At 37.5% G+C, this 21639-nt stretch overlaps 1 protein-coding gene across 10 annotated transcripts in view; it reads left to right on the top strand.

The window, feature by feature from the left end:
* Window positions 1-21639, top strand: part of TENM2 (teneurin transmembrane protein 2) — a 1269291-nt gene that overhangs the window by 43492 nt on the left and 1204160 nt on the right. For all 10 annotated transcript variants that reach the window (XM_032447373.1, XM_015875932.2, XM_015875931.2 and 7 more), the window contains exon 2: window positions 13769-13819. The gene's annotated coding sequence lies outside the window, so the exon portion shown is untranslated. The remainder of the gene's footprint in view (window positions 1-13768; window positions 13820-21639) is intronic.

Here is a 21639-nt window from a genome sequence, read left to right as displayed (position 1 = left end):
ACCCAGAGGACCTAACAAAAGCTGAGGAAAACAATTACAGATGGAGATTTAAAGAGAAGAATGAGAGAAAATATGGGATTTCCAGCTTGTTTTATTGTTACATTAATCCATTAAAAATTAAATCACTCCTTTTAAATTACAGAAAAAAAAAACTACTTTAATCTATGGATTGAGAAAATGTCATCTTCGAGGTTTTTTTTCTTTTGTTACTATTACAGTTTCAGGATCACAGTGTTAATTACTTTAATTCTTTGTAAAATAACTGCAGCAGATCTAGCAAATCTCCTATCCCTTTATTATAAAAATAAATGTAATTCTAATGGCAAAAACCTCATTTCTATTAAGCAGCACAACTAGTGCTTAATTTTATGTGGATCTGGGAGGCCTCTGTGGCAGACTGGAAGTTGATATGGTAGTAATGATATCCACAGTAAAAATGTAGCTTAATTGAACAAAGCAAGACATGCCTCCCTGTGATGGTAACTTGTCCTTACCATCAGGGTGGGGGGTTAATACAGAGATCACCACACCAGGTTGCCCTGTGTGGAGTTCCTTAAAGGAATTATATTTTCAAGACCTTTACTGGATAGGTGGTCAGAGATGTATCTTAAATATTATCAGTTTAGCTAATGTTAGAAGCACATGAAGTCTGTGCCTTGTAGGCACTGCCTAATGTAAGAGCTGTTCCAAAAGTAATACCTCTTATTACATTGTTTGCCCACAGCAGGAGGCAGAATTTGTCGGGATGGCAGTTGAACTTTCCCACTAAAATTCAGTTACATTTTGTTGCTGTGTGACAGATGGCAGCAGAGGGGCAGTCTGACAGTATGTCATCTGACATGGAAGTGAATATGTAGCAAAGGTATGTCACTGGATTCCTTCATGTGGGGAGGTGGAAGAAAGTGTCACTTGTTGATTTTTATTGACATGTGCTAAATACTGGAGACCAAACAGTGGATGTGAGTTCAATGAGTGGGTGGGTGGAGCATTTCAGCAGCGCTGTCAGTGGATCACCTCTGCTGGTGCAGATTGTTGTGAGCATGGCATGCAGGGTCCTGTTTATCACTAGCAAAGAAAATAAGTAAAAAAAACCTGCATAGCTGCTGATGGTGACTCTGAAAAAGTGTTTGTTAGCTGAGTATTTCCTCTATCAAGTAATGTTATTCTGCTCTGTGTCTATTGATACAAAAATAAATAGGAGGTATTACTTTTGAAGTAAATTGAAAACAGATTGCTTATAATGGTATCAAAAACTCCCAAGCAAAGCTATCAGTGATTGGGGTGTATAGAAATTTGATAAATATCTAGTGGTTGTGGTCTCCAGAGAGCCTTGAAAGTAAGGAGTGGATTTAGGCATCCTGAAAGCTAACCACAGCTGGTGTGTCTCCAGCAGCTCCTTACTACCCTGGTTTGTGCTGGTGTCCTGCATGTTATCCCTGGGAAAGTAGAAGTGCTCGTGATCTTGCACAGTTCTCTCTCAAAATGGAATAAGTCTTTGGCAAATCTTACTGTTCTGGAAAAAGTGCTGGGAATCTCAAGTACTTGTGAGAGTTCTGGTACTCCAGTTGGAATCTGCAAATGGAGGATTTAATTTCATAAAACTCAAAACACAGAACTCAGCTGATAATGTTTGTATAGAAGGCATAGGTAAAAAAGCAAAAGGGAAAGAAGAAGAAGGATGCAGGGGAAGTGAATTGAAAAGATTTTTTTATTATTATTATTTTTTCTTTCCTATCTTTTACTTTATCTATTTGATGTGCACTTGCTGCTTTCTTTAGCAAACCTTATCAGATATCTTTTTCTGTGTATTGCCTGTCTCATAGAGCATTTATCAGAAAGTGACCTCTTGGATGCTCTGGAGTACTTTTCATGGTGTTTGTTTCTGTACAATAATATTTCAGGATACTCACAATACAAAGTAGCAATGAATTTGAAGTAGACAACAGCTTTTTTGTTTGTTTTTAACACATCTCTAGTATTACCTGATGTATGCATGGTAATCAGCGAAGTTGTCATCTTGGATATCCTGCAGTTAGTTTCAAGTTACTGGTGCTTCAAAGGAAAAGGACTTAGACATTGCTTCAGTAGATTTATTTCTAGATACATCAGCCAATGACCTTCCCTTCCCCTTGAATACAGAAATGAATTAGTTATTCAAGAAAACTGTGGAGATGAAAATTAAGATCTGCTTTGTTCCCTTTCTGGTGTGCTTTAGTGATGGCAATGCATATTCCAATATCATACCTGTTAATTCTTATGCAACATTAAGAAGAAATTTAATAGTTGTTTGTGAATACTTTCTTTTTCAGAGTTGAGCCATGAGAAATTGTTGCTTTAAATCTGAGGGAGACTGTGTTTTGGTAGGTCTGGTCTACATAGTTCACGTATGTATGCCGTGTAAATCTCAAACTACCAAGTAGCTTAAAGGGCTAATACTGGGCAGCAGTTTGATTGTGTTATTGCTCTGAATCCACCAGTCACATTTGTCAACTAACTCCTGGTCTGTGCAGAACAAAGTGAATTTGTCACTAAACTGAAACTTTTCTCTAAAGTCTAGGAGTAATGTGAATGCAGCTAGGTTCAGCTGAATATTATACTATGCATCCTCTGCTGACTAATTTGTCTATTCTAATTCTGTCTCATCTGGTATCTGATTTATTTAACACTGGATGCCTGAGTTAATAATGTCCTTAGGGAATTGGACACTTGCTATTGTTAAACCATTTTATTTGGAGAGTAAAAAGGGGACAAGGTATCTTTTTTACATTTTGGGACCTTGGTAATAAGTTGCTGTAGTCTGCATTCCTACTGTTAGACTAAATAGGATTAGTTTTGGTGTTATCAAAAGAGTAATTAACACCTGCAGATATGATCACAGATGGTATCAAAGAAGAGGAACTCAGTTTTACACAGAAGCGTGGCTCCAATTTTTGTATCAGAAACATCAGTACAAAATTGGCTACACATTGTGACCATCTATTTATAATTCTAGTTGTAACTTGTTATATCATGATAAAAATAATGCAATTAGTAGGAGTAATGATCGCATTATAACTCACCATGGAAGTAAACATGCTAAATGAGAAGGCATTCCTCCCTGGAGCTGGGGGAGCTAGCCAGTTGTGATTGTGAACATTACAAGGTTTGGCAAAATTGATACTGCAGGAAGTAGTTATGAACTTGAAAAACCAAAATCAGTAAATAATGGCAGCTGTGGGAGCTTCTGGGAAACATCAAATCTGAATAAACATTTTATGCAGCACTGGAATCTGGGATCCTTGGAATCTGAGTTTTTAAAAAAGAGAAAGGAGACTCTATTGGTGGACCATCATTGTCTTTCAGTTCAGTTATTCATTCTTTCATGTACACTATGTCCATCAACTAGTCAGTGCTGCTCTGTGCTAAGTATTTTGCAGTAGGTTTTGAGACTATTTTGAGGTCCTTCTGGCAACCCACAGGAGGAAAGCAGTGGTATAGCATGGTATGTGCCTGCTAGCTATCAGTAAGACTCTTGGGCAGAACAGAGCTCAATGGAAGCTGCAAAAAATGTTTCAAGATGATAAATCCTGTAGCAGAAGTTGTCTGCTACTGTAGATCAGCAATGACTAGTTAAAAAATAAAAATTAAAATTAAAAAATCCTAAATATAGAAACACTCACTGAAAGTTATGCCTAATTCAAAGTTGTGATAAAGCGAGAGTTAAAAGCTCCTATTGTCTTTTCCTTTTGGGTAGCACTATTATAAGATAATGCTTCCTTGCTTTAAATTTGTGAGAGATACAGTATTGTTTAATCATGTAATTTTTCTGGTGATCCTTGAGATCAAATAATTAGAGACAAAATGCTTTCATATTCATTTAAATGGTGCTAATGCATCAACCTTTAAGAAGGAAGGTTAGGTATTTACAGTAGTTATAAATAAACAGTGACTCAGTGACCAGAAATAAACTCAATGTTATTGTTAAGGTCATCTTTCTTGGTAAAACCTGCTGAAAACAGTTTGCACAAGGTTGCAGATTTATAAAGCAACTGACCAATCTGACCTAAACCGTTCAAGTTCATTGTCAGACTGCCCACCGCGTTCTGCCTGTAAATGAATGAAGGACACAAGACCAGAAAAAGAACTTGTGCTTAAGGCCATGACAAAAAAAGCAAGAAATTTTTCTCAACTAATGTTTGTGAAACAACTGATATTAGTGGGAAGTTGGCTCGCTTTATTTTTTGGATGGTTGGAATTGAATATTTCTCTGACTGGGCTGCCTGCTGCTGCATGTGATGCTCTTGTTCCCATGCTGTCTGGCAGGTGCTTCCTCATTCTTTTCAGTCATAAATACCTTCCATGAGGTATTTCAAAATAGTAAATAACTGAAACTTAAAGTTAAAATTCACTAATGATCTTCATTCACATGACAAAACTTGCTGAACTACCAAGAAATTCTGCTCCCTCTGGAATTCTTTCTTGGTCTTGGGTCTTGTGCCGTTTGTATATGAGCACCTTATATGTTATTGACTCTCATCCCTGTCCACAAATGGAAGTGTACTTGTGGGTATGGGGTGTGGACCTTTCTTTTCTATCTCAAAGACAAGAAATGATGCTGAGAATTGGTGAGGACCAATCTACTACAGGATATGCTGGTGGAATGTTAATTAAAAGGAACCGGAGTTTCCTTGTATGCTCTTTCTGAAGTTATTCTGGTTCCAGTAGGTGATACATGTAACTCATGAAAAGTGGGGGACAGCCTCTGGTGTACTTATCAGGGGATATAGACACTTGTGTTTGCAGGTTTGTTATGTTGTCTATTAATTGCCAACAAATAATGACAAGTGCTTTTAATCAACTGAGAGATGAATAGTGCATAATTTGTCATCTGCATAGGAAAAAGTGTCTTGGAAAGATGAGAGCAGTATTTGAAGCAGCCGATACTTGCCCTTCTGGCATAGTTAAATCTCTCCTCACTGTGTATTCTGCAGTTCTGTGGATATTACAGGTGCGTCGCTGCCAGTGGGATGGGAAACTTGGATACAGCCACATCATGGTTTTTTGGATGTGCAACTTTTACCAACCCAGAGTAATTTGACCCCAGATTTGTACCTTCTTATGCCTCTGATGAAGGAGGAGTTTTTTGCAATCCCTGACACTTTTCTGCACTCTACGTGAACTCTCTTTTCTTTCCTACACCAGTCAGAGCAGCAGCAGAGAGCAGGCAACAGTGGTAGGTTGTTGTGCAATCCTCTCTTTTAGCAACTGGGAACTTTATCTAAGTGGCTTGCACAAGTGCTGTGTGCACAGAATCAATTTGGATGGAGAAAAGATGTGGAATGTTTGTAATGAATATTGTTGCAGGTTTCAGTTTGGTTCCCAAGACTGCTGCCTCTTGTAAGTTCCAACTTTGCATGTAGTGTAGAGAATAGGTATGCTGGAAAACTAGGCATGCCAGTCAAAGCCTCGTGATACCTTCTGTTGTATCTGGGAATATATATCTCTGTTAAGAATAGTAAGGTAGAGTGGATTTACTCCAGTTTGTAACTGGGCCCAGTGAATCATTTGTAGTAAACTAGCCGTGTTTTGGAATCATTTCAAGTTCTGCTTGGCTTTGAATAACAGCTATGTTTCTGTCTGCTAACGATAATGAACAAAAGGCATAATTCCAGAGGAGCTACTGAAAAATGTTATTTCCTTCATCTGTAACAAATAGAGAAGTAGAAAATAATTACATGTATCACAGTACAGATGAACATCTTGAAGGTTCCTGAACTATAAATTTAATGAGTTGCACTGTAACTAGCTTCTAACAGCAAAGCATTTAGTTTCTTGTGGAGTTTGTATACCTCTTGTTAATTAACAATAAATATTCACAGGAAAAAAAAAAAAGGCAATTAAAATGATGTTGTCTGTTACTTCTAGAGTTCCAGATTGAGAGACTAGTGCCTTTCTCTTCTGGGATTTTTAAGGTCTTACATCATTAAGATCAAATTGGCTGGTAGGTGGCAACAGTGATACTTCTTTAAAATATCACTTACTTGCCCTATTTCTCAGTGGTAAGAGGGAGTCAAATCCTATTCCTATAAAATGAAAAACAACCATTGTACAACAAAGCCTCACCTATGGTATAACAACGCCCATGCTGAAATGTAGCAAGCAGGCTCCTTAGGCCCCTTAGGCACCAGCTTTTGTTCCATGTCAGTGGAGTTTCTTCTTCACTGGACTGAGAGAGGAACTCCTGTGGACTTTGGAATACCAATAGTAATGTAGGACTGCAAAGTTTTAATGAACTTCAGTAAAATTCTATTTTTCTTGTAGAATTGACACTGACTGGTCATTTAAATTTGGGCCTCCTTAGAGAATGAAACTATTTCACTTCTTTCACTTTGGTTTAGCCTTTGTTTCTACTTAGAATATCTTATCAGATTTCTTCTTTCCATGGTCAAATTCAGTGTTGTCTGAACTCAATAATTTATTGTCTTTAAAAATTCAAAATATGATTTTTAGGCAGACACTTAAATTTCCCTCAGTAAAAAGATAAAATATTAAAACTGTGGATTTATTAGAGCTGTTCTGAGATGTCTACTTTTGGTTATTATTATTTTCATTTATTATTTTATTTTAGAGTTGGTGGAGGTGGGAAAATTGAATGTTAGAAAACATTGGAACAATGGCATTTCTTGAATGTATGGTACTTGTCAATATCACAGTGTGGATTGAGCATTTGACAGAACTCTGTGGAGGGGCAAACAAAGCAGCTCCAGAGCACCTCCACAGCAAAAAGAGCTCAAAAGAAAATGGCAAATATTGCTTTCATTGACCACTAGGGGACACTCTTGTTCAATTTATTCGTTTCACCAAGGTCACTTATATAAAGATCAAAAATGTGGCACTCTGAAGTTCTTAAAGAATAGGATTGTAGGGAGGGGAAAAAAAAAGAAAAAGAAAAAATATTTCTTCTCCTGTATATCAAATGGAACTTGACTGTTTTTCTAGTTGATAATTATATAATTATTTGATAATTATTTGAGCTGTAATGCAAGCTTTTCCAGTGCAGTTTTGGGTTTGCTTCAGTTTCATTAGACCTGAACCAACTTAAGATTGTCTTAAGTACATTTACACAGTAAATGAGTATATGCTTTCCTTATCAGGCTACCTCCATGACACTGTGCCTGTTAGATCTGTTGGATTTGGTGTTCAGTCTTTACACTGAAGCGTTTGCATTTTAAGATTGCTTACAGTTACTAAACCTAATAGCCATAGAGAAGCTAAAATATTTCCCCCCAATGTACCTTCCTTGAAGGACCTTTGCTTTATGTGCAGCATTCCATAAAAATGTTTAGATTCCTTGAAAAGTCTGGTTTATATCAGAGTTTTGATAGTTCAGAGCATTCAATAACTTAAATCTCTCTACAAGACTGATGTAATTTCTGAAGGCTCGTGAAGATCCTACCAGTGATGGTGTCATTGTATGTGGCTTTACCAAGCCATTTGGGAGAGATGCACTATCCTTCTTATATGGGAAACAAAGCTAGTAACTCTAATATTGCTCTAATTTATTTCTTAGATTCAGTCACGTACTGACTTCAACTTTTGAATGCTATTTCTTAATTTTTAAAGTTATTGCATCTAACACCATAAATTTGTTTATGTGAGAAACAAAAGCTGCTAGATACTTTTTCAAAGGCATTATAATAGAGGGAGGTACTTTAAGTTGGTTTCAGTACAGCTCTGCTCTGAATGTCTTTGCTTTGATCTGCTGATGGTCTGACACTGAAAAAGTATTTGTGTATTTTGATTATTTTTTTTTTTTTTTTAAGGCCTAGAAATAGCATTAAATAAAGTGAGATATGTCAATAAGGTTAAGTGACTATGTGAAAGCAAATGTGGAAATAAGTTCGTTCTATGGAAACCTAATGCTTACCGCTGTAGTGTTAGGTTTGGAAGAAGGACTCTGGAGAATGTATTGTAGTGCATATGCTATGAAAAATGTGTCCTTAAAAAGTAGCTTCAGGTTTTATTTATCTTCAGGCTACCAAGTGCTCATACAAGTATCTTGACTTTGCCAAAGCTCATCTGCCAGTGGATAAAATTACAATTGTGAGCCCTTGAGATTTTCTTCCTGTGAATCTCAGGGCTGTAGGTTCTACAGATACAGTAGAATTCTCATAATCTGGAATTTACGATCCATTAAAGACATGTGCATTCTTGTTCTAATGCTGGAAATTGTTTTGCCTCCTTCCCCTACCTGCAGAGCATGCAGGTGCTTTCTGAAAAACACCCAGATGAGCTATTCAGGTTGTTTTTAATCACTGGCTTCTGTTGCAAGTGCTGATTCCTGGTGCACTGTCAGTTGATGCTCAAATATGAGAGAGCTGTTTTTGTGCCACTGATAAAGAAAATATGGATTCCTTTTGCTTACTTTAGGGAAGTGATTTCACTGAGACCATTATTTGAAAAACTACTAATTCTGGTATTGAGATTGATCTGTTCATGAGATTGCTTTCTTTAAAGACATTATGTGATTTGAGACTATTTTTGCCAAACTGTCTGAACCAGAGCTTCATTACATGATAGCTATTTTGACCCTGTCCTGACACTGCTTGCATTGCCTCATCATCCATACCAGATTGGCTCAATCAACTTGAAAAAAAGTTTTTGCAAATCCATAGAACACAGAGTTCCTTGAAGGAAACAGCTAGAACCAGCTGTTCCTATACTTGGTCCAGTCGAGAAAAAAAACCTGACAGTGAAAAAATTGAAATAATTGGAAGAAAGAGTCAAAGAAGAGACTTCCAAATCACTTCTACACTATTTTTCCCTTTTCTTAGCTCAAGGAACCTCATTCTTCTATCAAAGCTATTCTAATCCATCAATGTATTCAAACTTTAGCTGAGGGAAGGTGGCAAGGCAGTAGCAGCCAAAAGTAAAGAATCAGGAAAAATATTGCTGTGACACTTTGCAAGGAGTCAGGAAAATGAACATGTGCAGCCCTGAGTGGTTAGGCACTCTGTGATGAGCAGCTGGGAAGAAAGTTAAATGGCATCTGCAGTTACTGATAAATTCAGATATACTACATTATGTTCAGGATATGACTTAGAGTCTCAAACTCGCCCTGTTTTGTTTGGGTTTGTGTTTGAGTTCTTGCTGCCGCTGTGGGGGGGTTGTGTCTGGCCTCTGCAGTGGAGAATGGAAGCATCTTCCTGCATGCTTACCCCAAACCAGTAGGCTTTGGAGGAGTATTGATATCAGTGTGTCAGTAGAACTTCTGGAGGTTGGGGCCAGCAGTATGGTTTCTGCTTGCTTGCCAGCTGAAATTCTATTTTGGTAACGTAGGCAAATGTTTTTCTCATTAAACTTTGTATTTTAGTTTGGAGTTTATTATTTGTCTCACTGCAAACAAAATATTAAGTGTTACTGCTTTCAGAGAAGCGTGGAACTTGAGTTGGGAGATCTCAGTTCATGAAAAAAGAACTAGTTTTGCTGTCATCCTCCATAATTCAGTTTAATTTTGCTGTCTTCTCTTTCTCATAGGTGAGGATAAATGAGATTTTACTACAGCCTGTAGATGTTTCACTTTCTCATCATTTTCATGGTGCCATGTTTCTGTTACCTGTTATCCTCAGACCAATAACTGAGCAAGATAAGACAACCAAATCACATCCTGGTGAAGAAATAAGGACTAAAAGAAAATAAGACTATAATCCAAGCTTTGTGTTGTTCAAACATGTCCTGAAGCTATTTTATATATATAAAATAAATATTGAAGTGTATCTATATGTATCAGTGGCAGCAGTAGAGAAGGACACCAGATAGTGAAGATGGCATGATAACATTAAAGAACTTGGTGATATAAATCTTAGCAAAATCTGATGTTGAGAGGGCTCAAGCACAATATAGGAGGAGCTGGGGACAGCTTAGTTTGTTCTCTTTTAAGAGGTTGTGGAGAGAGTATTGTTGCTGTCTTCAGGTACTTACAGGTATCTGGGGTTTTTCAGAGAAGATGGGGTCTGCTGGAACTGTACAACCAAAGGGGAAAGGAGACCAAGTATAAGATGCAGTAAGAGAAATTCCAGTCTCTGGGTTTGTTATGGATGAAGGTGCTCAAAGCCAGATATACATCTACTCAGCCTGGCTTTTGGTTTTAATTTTAAGTTGACACTGGCCAGATGATCTCTAGAGATATCTTGAAAACTGCATCAGTCTGTGCTTCTGTGATACCTGTGTGGCATTGCAGAAAATGTGGTTATCTTGGCCCTTATCGTTCCACCTGAAGCTGGCAGTTAGAGAGCTACAGCAGGTAAAATGCTCAGTAGTGATATGACATGCCTTTCCTTAGGAACAGCTTCCTCAAGTAGCCTGGCACTGTCTGGAAAAGACCTTAGAAGAGGCACTTGTGGGATTTGCATTGCTCTTCTCAAATACAGAGCCCCAAGCATGTCCACAGAACAACCATGCTTTCCATGCTATGCAAATAAAGCAAACAGCAGGACAGGCTCAGTTTAACCTGAGATCCAGCTAATGATATACTTGCAGGTGCAAAACTGCTCTGAAGATGGCTGACAATTTGCTCTTGTGAAGTGAATGGTGAATCTCTGAGGTGAGGAAGAGAAGGCTGAGGCTTGGTCAGCTGGTTGTCAGGGAGCAGTGCAGCTGCATGTCAGTGGCTGTGCTCTTATGAGGGGTAGGGAACTGGCTCCAGCCCAGCTCTGTGCACTTGCTTTTTCTGATCCTTACCTCTTGCTGGTAAAAAGTTGGTACCAGCTGTTTTTATGGCCTCTCTAAGGAAACATGGGAAGTTTGAGCTTGGTGTTTGTTTGGGGGAAGTCCTACTTTGTATAAATTCTGTGAATAGTGTGCTTCTCTCTTCGCATTACATTAACTTAGTCTGGCTTTCAAGAGATAGTATCTTTTCCTATTAGTAAGTGAGAAAACTTATCAACTACTGGGGAGTTCATTTTCATATGATTTTAGTTTCTGGCGCATGTCTGTCTTTATTTTCATATGTATATAACATTCACTTGACAGAACTCCAGTACACATGCAGATGTTAGGAAGCATTTCAGCATTTCATTCTCTTACTGTATTCCACACCACTAAAGCTGTACAAAAGCAGCCTTTCTGTCATTTGTAACTCTAATACAAACAATAGTAATTTCTCTGCTTCAACAGACTAAAAAAAACAAATATACTGTTATTGGATAAAATATTCTATTAACAAAAGGCTTTACTAAGCAACCTGTCAGCCCCTCCACCCCCCACTGATCTTCTGTATTTCCCACACCTACCATTGTTTGAAGTATCCTAAAGAGCTTTTGACAACAAAAAGCCTATTTTTAGAAGCAAAGTTTTCCTTCCCAAAGTTTGAGTATTCTTTTAGGGAGAGAAACACTACACTTATCCTTATGTTGTTGATCTCATTAATGACAGAGGCTTAGAAATACTGGTGATTAATGCATCTCTGCACTAGTCAGTTTGTGGCTGACTTGTTTTAATCCTTGAGTAACTCAAATAAATTATTTTTCTGTGTAGCTGGAGCACGAAAAACACTTCTGGAAATTGAGAGATTTGTTTGTACCTAGAGTGTGGGTTTTTTCCTCTGATTTCTTTCTGGAGAGGTTTCAGCTGAGAACTGAGACGTGAATGATGCCTTTAGTAACAGCTATTTGTAATTATTGTGCTCTCTGCTTACTGAGGTCATATTTTTAATACAGATTTAACTAGGGGTTTGCATCTGTTAATTTTTCAAAGTGAAGGTGTGTTCGTGGCATGGGCTTTGTGTGGAAAATACTGGTGATTCAGTATAACAGTGTATGGCTTTTGTGTTTTGGTCTCTTTCCAAAATAAGGTATGGAATGAAATTTAAGTGATCATAATAATTATGTGGAATCTGATGTTAGGTTGCCACAATATAGAAGGTAGTTCTGAATTGTGCATTAAAAACATGTAACATAAAAAGCTGGTTGTTCTTTGGGGGTTCAGTTCGCTTTTGGGAATGAGATGCGTGCGTCAGTGTCAACTTTAAAAGTATATTCTTTGCAAAACTGTCATGGGCTAAGAAACAATGTTTCCAGGGTCAGGAACTTTTTTCACTTTCAATTTCACTTAATGGCTCATGCTGTAAACTCCTGTACTAAAATGTCATGTTTTCTGCAGTGATAACAAAAGCTAACTGCCATCAGATAAACTCGAAGGATACTCATTTTTCTTTGAAACGTACGCCTTGCCTATTGTATTGTCACACTATTTAATGTATAATGCAGCTTGTAGCGTAATGCTGTCACATATGAAAATAAAAGGACTGTGAGATGGTAAATCTGTCACTTTGTTTGTGTTCAGTGGGATGTAAGGCAGCACTGGAGCATAGGAGGGATCCACAAGAACAACAATATAAATGATTATGGGGCATCTTATTTGAAATTTTCTTCATATTTACATATACAGAGGATAGGCATTGAGAAATTGGTTAGGTTTTTCTCATCTATTTAATCAGTAATGATCTAAGTCTGGAAAGAGAATGAGTGAAAAGTTTGACAGGTGGTGGTAGAGGGAGAATCAGACCTGGAGTGTGTGCAAGTGACTTGCACAGAGGTATGAAAATTGTGTTAGTGAGTCGGCTAAGATGAGACACAGAAAATGGAACTAGGGAATCGTCAGCTACTGTGAGAAATGTTACTGGTGTCCAGGATTGCTTTAAATAAATAAATACAGTTGCTCTGCATTCAATTACTGCTTAGCATGCAGAAGCAGCTTTCAGAAGTGGCTTGTCATAGGGCTTGAAGACACGTGTCTTGATCGAGTTAGTGCAGTCAGTCAAACAAAGAAAGGCTTTGGCATGAGAAGAATTGGCTGTCACCGCATAAGGGAAATATGGACATAGAGTTCATTTCTGACCTACCTTATGGAGAAACTGAACAGCCTCTGGTTAGCAAGGGCAGCATGTGAACCCTAGTATAATGCTCCATTAATACATGTGACTGCTTCATTAAACTTGTTGCTATGACGGAACAACTGGGCCATTTCATAATGAAAGCTGTTACCTTGTGATGGACATGGTAACAAAAGGTCAATTTCTGATGACCACGAAGCAGTCTCTTGCCCAGACCTACTTTTTAGGAGATAACTGGAGAACAGCTATGGTGATTCTGGTGGATTAATCTCTGAGAGTGCTCAGAGCACTATGTTTGCATGTAGCCAAACCATAAGATTTTCTACTTGCAGGTTACGTATCGTTATTGCATGGCCATATCATCAGTATAGCATGATGGGGAGCACACAGTCTCTTCTCTGCCTTAATGCTCTATTGGTCAGTGCTTTAAACTAGCCAGACAAGTTTAGAACAGGAGTGTAAATTATTGTCAGATTAAATCAACTCTAGTGATTTAATTCTAAACACCTAAAACTCCGTAGTGTGAAAAACATTTGTTTTGGGTTGTTTTCTTTTAACTGTTATCATTTCTTATGTCTATATGTTATAAATACAAGGTGCTTTATGTCCACAGCTGCAATCCCAGATTCTCTGCAACAGAAGCAGCAAATAAGCAGGCATAATAGCTGCTCTGCCCTTGTGTAAATGTCTCCCTTCCCATGAACTTGGTGGAGAAATACTGTTACAGAATAAGTTTGTTATGAAAAATTAATAGTGTAATTAATAAACATTCTGATCACTGAATGGACCCGTACTAATGCTACATAAATAATGTAAACAACACTTAAGTTTTGACTGGTCGCTTTTGCATCCCGTTTCCTAATGTACTCTTTATTTTTTTTTTTTTTTCTCTTTCAGGTGAGAAGTTAGCTACTCCACAGCAGAGTACACCAAAAAGCACTCCTTCTGGTAAGAATATCTGATTAATTTACTTGTATTATAAAATATAATTCTCTGACATCTGACACATATTCAGAAGGTTTTATATTTGTTAACTACATTTAACGGTCCCATCTCCTTTGATTCTTTTGTTTTCATCTCCTCTGCTTTCTGAATTTGTTCTGCATCTTCACGAACAATTCCGTAAATCTTCCTGCAGTCAGTATGTCAGACAGTTACAAGCAGCATGAGGTGTGTGAAATCCAGGGGTTCCAGGATCTACCTGTTCTTTATCCTTTTATGCTTTTATTCATTCTGTGAAGTTTTTGGCATCATTAGTGGTGTCAAATTTGAGCGTGTTGCCCTAGCAAACCAAATATTGTAATGAATTTGCAGTGGAAAAGGAAAAGACATGAGACCCCTTACTAACTCGTCTATGTGTTGCCATTTAAAGAACATTCTACAGCATTTTTTTTATTTTATTTTCCCCAGTAATGTCTGATCATTTCTCTATCCAGGAGCATGTTATGTTTCTAGTTCTTTAGTAAATACATGTGTCATAATTACATTCAAATCTGTTCTATTTTGCATTCTATGTTTTGTGCAGTAAATTTTACATGTTAGTGTAGAATGTTGTTATTGCATTTGGCCATGGCTCAGCAGCAAATAGCACTTCAGGATTAAGATTCTGGACATTAGGAAGTATCACTTCTTGGAAAGGGTAGTCAGGCATTGGAATGCACTGCCCAGGGAGGTGTTGGAGTCACCGACCATGGGAGTGTTCAAGAAACGTTTGGATGTTGTGTTGAGGAATATGATTTAGCTGAGAAGTGTTGGTAATGGTTGGACTAGATGATCTTCTAGGTCTTTTCCAACCTTGATAATTCTGTGATTCTGTAAGGTAATGTGAAAATGAAGTATTGATATATCCATTCACTTTTTTTCTTGCTATGGAGAGCTGGAAGCTGGCAAGGGAGTTTTGTGTCTGACTGAGGGAAAATAAGTAATGGATGACTCTGCAACACACTGAGCTTTGTTTAGCCATGTTTTACCAGAGTTAAGGGTTCTATTTGTTTTTATTTGTTTTTTTTTTTGTTTGGTTGGTTGGTTGTTTTTTTGTTTTTTTTTGTGCTATTTGATTTTCTAATGCTAAAAAAACACATGGATTAAAATGGGATTTGGTTGAAAATTCATATCTTATGAATCTTAGAATTACTAGGATGCTCTGGATGTGTGGTTTCATGTGTTTATTTTCTACTGATGATTTTCAATATGTAGCTACTGTTTCAAGTTCTTAAAAATAGTGTAAAGAATTCTGAAATAGTATGCATCTCTTTCTTTTGAGTACTGTTATTTTATAAAAGAAATACTTCAGTACTAGGTGGCCATAGTGGCTCATAGAAGCCCATATCAAATAGCTATGAAGCTTATGTGCAATTCTCCATGAAGGGAACAGTTATTCGTAATTTAAAAGGGTGTTATGCTTACAGAAGTGAACTGTTCCCTCCTAAATACATGCCTACATACGCTGATGTAGATCATGAGTGCATAGCATATGAAATCGACTCAGATTTCAGGCACATCACCACCTCCCAGAAACCCTTGACAATTACACACCAGCACATCAATATATTAGTAAATTAAATCTAAACTAGAGGAGTTCAAAAAATGATCGCAGTGTGGTCTCTTAAAGGAAATTTTTATAAGAAATAGCATGCTATCTATTAAATTGGAAGGGTTACAATTGAAATATATGGAGAGAATTAATACATACTACTTAATTTCCAAATGCTTTTTTTATTTTATTTTCTGGATCTGTAGAGGCTTTTTCGTGTGTTCAGAAATGGAGAAATTGGATGCTGACCCTAAAAAAGACCTGATAATTTTAGATGTGCAGGTTGGAGGGTCCAGCGTTTTCATTTTCCCTGTGCTAGTGACAGCAGAAATTCGATTTCTTTCTAATTTGTCAGTGTAGGAGAAAGGTGTTTCCATTTATTTTCATTTTTTTTAATGACTGCATTTGTTGACTTGTCCCATTTTCTATTACACTCAAACAATTTATTCAGAAAATACAAATAGTGTCCCTGTTGGTGCTGCAGCCTACTTAGTCTGTGGGAAAGCCTGTTTTGTCATATTTGGGGATGACCTGATGACTTTCCAACCTGATTTATTCCATGATTCATATGAAAGTACAGTTTTGTGGACCTAAATTTTAATGAATAGTTTGATAGTAATCATGCTGTTCTGAACAGTATTCTTCTTCTAAGTAGTTCAGCCAGGATTTGGCTTGTTCCAATGAGTGAATGTAGTGCAAATGGATAACTTGACACTTTTTTTCCCCCAGTTACGTGCCTTTGGCAATAGAATATTCCATTTAGAGTTAGGTCCAGTGTCTGATCTTAAGTTTGGAAGAATTACATTTATGCGCTTAGAAATACACTGACACTTACAATCCCTGCTCTGTTTTCTTAAGAACAGAACAGAACTGGGCTGGTCTGTAGTTTGGTATTAAACACAGCTGCTAGTGGTCACGGTCTGCTTACAGATCTGTATATTAAGTCAAATAAACATAAATGTTGGCAATGAGCTAACAGAAGATTCAGATGAAGGTGCTTGGAGAGTTGCACGTTTTTCTTGCTATCTGTTCTTGTTTCTTTTTTCCCTAATATCTCTATTGTGACCAAACTATCAACACAAAAAGTAGTGGGGAAAGCATTTGTTATGTACTTGAAATGACTTATTAAAAACATGCAAATGAACTCCCTGTTCTTCTAGAACTACTGAGTTTGGTTAAGGGTTCAGACTGAAGGCTCTTAACTTAAATCAGTATTTTTTGCTTTCCCTGCAGCTGAATTGATAGAAGCCTTTCTTCTCTGATAAAATTAGTAGTCTAGAAAAGTCTGGCTTCCACTACCTTCAATGTATTTCAGTGACAAAATTTGTATTGCTTCTAATTCCATTAAGTGTATAAATGCATTAATCTCTTTTGTACTCCTACACCATCGTTCATCCTGTAGCCTATTATTACAAAACAATGAATTGACTAAGCCACAAGGTGTATCAGTTCTGTAAGATATATAAGAAACATGCAGGGGCCACATCACATGGCACTGATGTTCATTTGATCACCTTTGGAACAGAGAATGGCAGCTGTTTAGTGGTGTGCTTTCTGGTGATCGCTGTATCCAGTCAAAGCTTCATTCAGAATGTAGGGAGCTGAGAATGTAATTATAAGTACTGGCACTTGTCCGATGTGCTGAGGTTAATAATGCTCTTTAAGAAAAAAAGAACTGGAGAAAATTTTATCAGACAAGAGCCAAAATCTCATATACTACTTTTTTAAAAAAACAAAAGCAAATAAAAATCTAAGTTCTTCTTGCCCCTCACCCCGAATACATAAATAAATAAAATGAAAACCTTACCTAAATAACACATAATAACCAAGGAAACTGTACTTTGAAATGACAGTGTGAAGTATCACCTGCTAGATGACTGATACTCCTCTGCATTACTCAGGTATTGATTTGAAGTCTCTCCAATATTGACTGAATTTAGCTCACGATATTTGACAGAACTTGAGCTCAAGATACAGGATGAGTCAAAATACTTAGGATACATCATAGATAAATGTTGATATCAGCAGGTGACATTTTATACCACTGTGATTTAAATGTATCACAAATCATTTAGAATCAACAAGAAAGAGTAAAACATGGAATTATTAATAGGATATTGAATGAGAGCGCACCTGTTTGTCCAGATGTTTGTTTAAATAGATGTTCACCCTTCCACTAAATAAAACAATGGTTTTGTATTTATAGTCTTAAACTGTTTTCTTTTTTTCTTGTGGAAGGAAAAAACTCCTCTTAAAACATTAGTGTTGATGCAACTTGACTCAATTGAAATTGTTGAATGAAATACCATTTCTGTGGAAATTTTAGAAAAAAAAAACCAAAACAAAACATTGCTTTTGTCCAGATTAACTATTTTACTGCTCATTCTAGAAAATTATTAATGTGGACTAAAGTGAAGGACTTAAAGTTCTACCTGGAAATGACAACATAATAGCAGTGATGCAGGAGCATCTTGGTAAGGGATAGGTGTGTTAAAGAAGCAGGACATGTGGCTGGTTTGTGCCCTGCTTCTGTTTGATGGAGGAAGTAGCAACGCACACCCTGAACCAGAGTATTTTAAAGGAGATATATCACAGGAGCTGAGACAGAACAACTCCTAATGGAAATACCTGCTGGGTCAACAGGGCAGTCTGAGAAAGTTTTTATAAAGCTGGAAGCGGGGCTGATTCTTCTCTGGTGAGCACTTCTTTACCTGTACAAAAAGAGCAGCTCCCAGCATGGTGCATCAAGGCAGACCTACTTCTTGTAGCTTGCTCTAGATCTCCCAAGAGTATCACTGTCAGTGTTGTTCACTAGACTGATTCTGAAGTGCTTCCTTCCTGTTATTGTGAGTGTTCACTTATTTTAATAACAGGAAGAAGGAAAAACTTCACTATAAGGGGATTTTCATACTTTTAAAAGCAAGGGAATTATTGTGATCAGTGTGATGGGTGTAAATATGTAGGTGCATCTTGCCCACTACAGCATGTAAAGCTCAAGGGCTGCCTAATACTTGCTAGGTTGCTTTAATTGTGTGGGAAGTGAATGAATTCTTTTTGGAAGAGTCAGCAGCAGCTCAGATTCTGCAGGGTGAGGCAGGTGCTGGAGCTGAGCTGCTGTGCATGTCTGTCAGTGTTATGTGAGCCAGATACTGCCTAACTACCTTTAGTTTTGGGATTCTACAAAGAAGAATGTAAGTTCCTGGTTGTAGTTAGGAGAATGCTTTTGGGTATTAACCATTAGGCAGGACAAGGGGTTGCACTTCCTACCTTTTTAAGAGAAATAATCTTGGTGTGTCGTGCTCACAGGCCAGCTTTGTAACTCATTCATTTCAGTAGGATTTGTACAGCTAATGCTAGTCCCTTGAAAATCCCATCTCAATAAGTGCGACATAGTTTTCTGAGTTCTTTCTGTAGAATGAAAGATTGTCATTATTTCTGATGACTAAATTCCACATAAATTCTTCTTAATAAAAGAAAATAGTAATAATTTTCAAGAAATAATTAGAAGTGAGGGTAGAAGGGATATCGAGCGACAAGTATTTGCTTTAATCCTTGAGAAATAATAAGGAAATGAAGAGCTAAAACCGTTTATGATCACAGTCCTGTAAGAGCTAAACAAAGGGGGCTGTGAAAGATGTGATAATGGCTCATAATGGATCACGTCCTCCCTGGGGAATACGAGCAATTATCATTTAGGTGGTGGTTGTTATCATTTCGATTAATCGCGCTGTTATTCAGTTCTAAAACTACAGCACGAATGTTTCCTAATCCAGCAGCGTGAGTCAGCGGGGCTGGCAGCAAGGGGGGACCTGCAGAGGTAGTGGCCGTGCTAGTGCTCGGGCTCGGGAGCAGCCCGCTCCTTTCCCCGGCTCCCACGTACACAACAGGGCACTTTCCTGGGTTGTTCTCCTTCCTTCTCTCCTACTTAGTTTTCAACGTGGCTTAGTGAAACTCAGCAGTAATTCAGTATGAGAGCTAGCTCTCCAGGAGTGAAGTTTTTTCCCATCTTCCCACTCTCTTCTTGTAATTCATATTTCTTCTTTATTTTATTCTTTCCATGAGATAAAATGATAATCGTCTCTGCAGCCCTGCAGAATAACAGCTAACATGCACTCTGTCTCATTGAGCTTTTTGTTTCTCCAAGCACATTAATAATGCTCACAGCATTTTATTTCTTTAGGGCAGGCCATAGTAAGGAAAAGAGAACAGAAACTGGGGTTGTGTGTGGTGCAGACCTTTTGCAGTCATTTGGAACAAGTCAGCCACTTTGCATTCAGCAGTCCTCTTTCCTGCTTTGCTCACAACAGTGGATGGCTTGTAGTTGGCAATTGAGACAGTGTGGTGTTTAATGACCCCTAAGTTTCGGCTTTGTGCTTGACACCCAAAGCATGCTGTGGACACTTTGGGCCTTTCTTGAAATAGAAAAATGCTCCAAGGTCAAGGGATTTGAGTTCTGTAGTATTTCTGTTGATAATTATAGCTTGATGACAGAATTCTGTGAAGCTCTCCCCTCGTTAGTGACTGCTCCATGATGTGGTTAATTTTTTAATTCCTAAGACTTTATTTTAGCATCAGTTACTCTGCATGTCTACATAGGCAGTGGATTATGTTCCCTATATGCTTGATTAGTTGAGGGGAAAAAAATATTTAAGATCACTTTGACAGGAAAAAAAACCCTCACAAAAATGTAGGTAATGTTTAGAATTTATTCCTTCAGGCTGAAGAGGAGACAGGTTCTTTGTTTGTTACTTAGGGTTTTTTAGTTGGTTGTACAAAGTGTAAAGAGATAAAGCTATATGTTTGGAGTTTATACCCTTCTTTCCTGTAATGTTCCGTGCCCTTATTGTTCTTCTCATCAATAAATTTAAGTTACAACAGGAACTGCCGTTTCTGAAAAAATAAATACTTTTTTGTTATAAATTTTAAATTGGGAGCCTTGGAAAAACATTTTCTTATGAGGTAAAAAAAATCTCAACACGTTTCTGAAGTTCTGGGAAGAAATAATCTAATGAGAAGTGACTCTCCTATTCCAGTTTGGCATTTGAATACATAGTTCTTCTCATTGGATTTAAAGTTAAAATGTCATTTCATTTTGGTTTGGTAGTTTAAAAAAAAGCAACAAAATGACATTTCAAAATGAAATAAAAATATCATTTTGAATCAATGTTAATATGAAAGGTCACTTTGTTTTTATAGCCAAAAATCCCTCTGGAACAGGATATTTCTTAGTTAAATTAATATTTTTTTTCAAAATGTCTTATGAGGAAATGGGAATTATTTTATACATACAAGTAGATAATCAGCTTTGATTGAGATGATTTGCATGCAAATATGCTGGCTGGCTGTATCAAAAGCTTATCTTCTTTGAATTCTATCTCTGTTCTCTTGGAAATGGTTCTCAACTCTTGCAGTTAAGCCCTGCATTAAAAATGTGGATGCAGAGCTTCTACCTGGCACACTGAGCAAGGTACTTTGCAACCTCACCAACCAGTACCCTTCTGCCTGCTAGTGCTAGTGCCTGCCCTGCTGGGAGTCCCCTTCTGCCTTCCCTGACCCTGGGTTCTCTGCATGGGTGCCAGTACTCAGTGTTGCTGGGATGGCTGCATGGCAGGAGAGCTCCTTCCATTGCTCGCAGTGTGGGAAGACACTGGGGTTCCTTTTCTCCTCATGTGAGTTCTACATTGAATTTGTAGCTGTTGGTCTGCATTTGTGCACTTTGTCCCTCAGCGAGGCAATCTTCATAAAGCAATATCTTAATGAACAGTGGAAGAGCTTAAACCTTGCATAGTTGTCTCTCTCTCTTTTTTTTTCTTCTTGTTTGTTTCTTTTTGGTTCTTTCTTTTTGTTTTGTTTTATGAGAGAATCTCATATCCTGCTTTGCAGTCTACTCTTGCTTGTACTACAAAAATGTTTACCTTTTTTTTTTCAGCTTTTACAAGCAATTACTGAAGATGCAATTTTGTGCTTAATGAGTAGCTGAGCAGTGAACCTTAAAAAAAAAAAAAAAAAAGCTTACCCTTTCCAAATATTAATTAGTCCTTCAAGTTAAAATACTTTAACTCTGGCATCCAAATTTTCAGTCAGACTCAAAATACTATTCTCAATTGGTTAGACAGTAGATTTTTCTTTGAGGAGATGAACTCAATGTACCGTAAGGAAGGGAAAAGATAAAATCAGGAAGACCTGAGGGCTTTTTGTTTGTTTTTGTAAGCTGAGTCCCTGGTATATTCCTTTT

The sequence above is a fragment of the Coturnix japonica genome, chromosome 13 (assembly GCF_001577835.2).
Source record: "Coturnix japonica isolate 7356 chromosome 13, Coturnix japonica 2.1, whole genome shotgun sequence".
In the NCBI taxonomy this organism is placed as follows: domain Eukaryota; kingdom Metazoa; phylum Chordata; class Aves; order Galliformes; family Phasianidae; genus Coturnix; species Coturnix japonica.
Note: the sequence above shows the minus strand (reverse complement) of the source record. Positions and strands in the feature narration are given on the sequence as shown.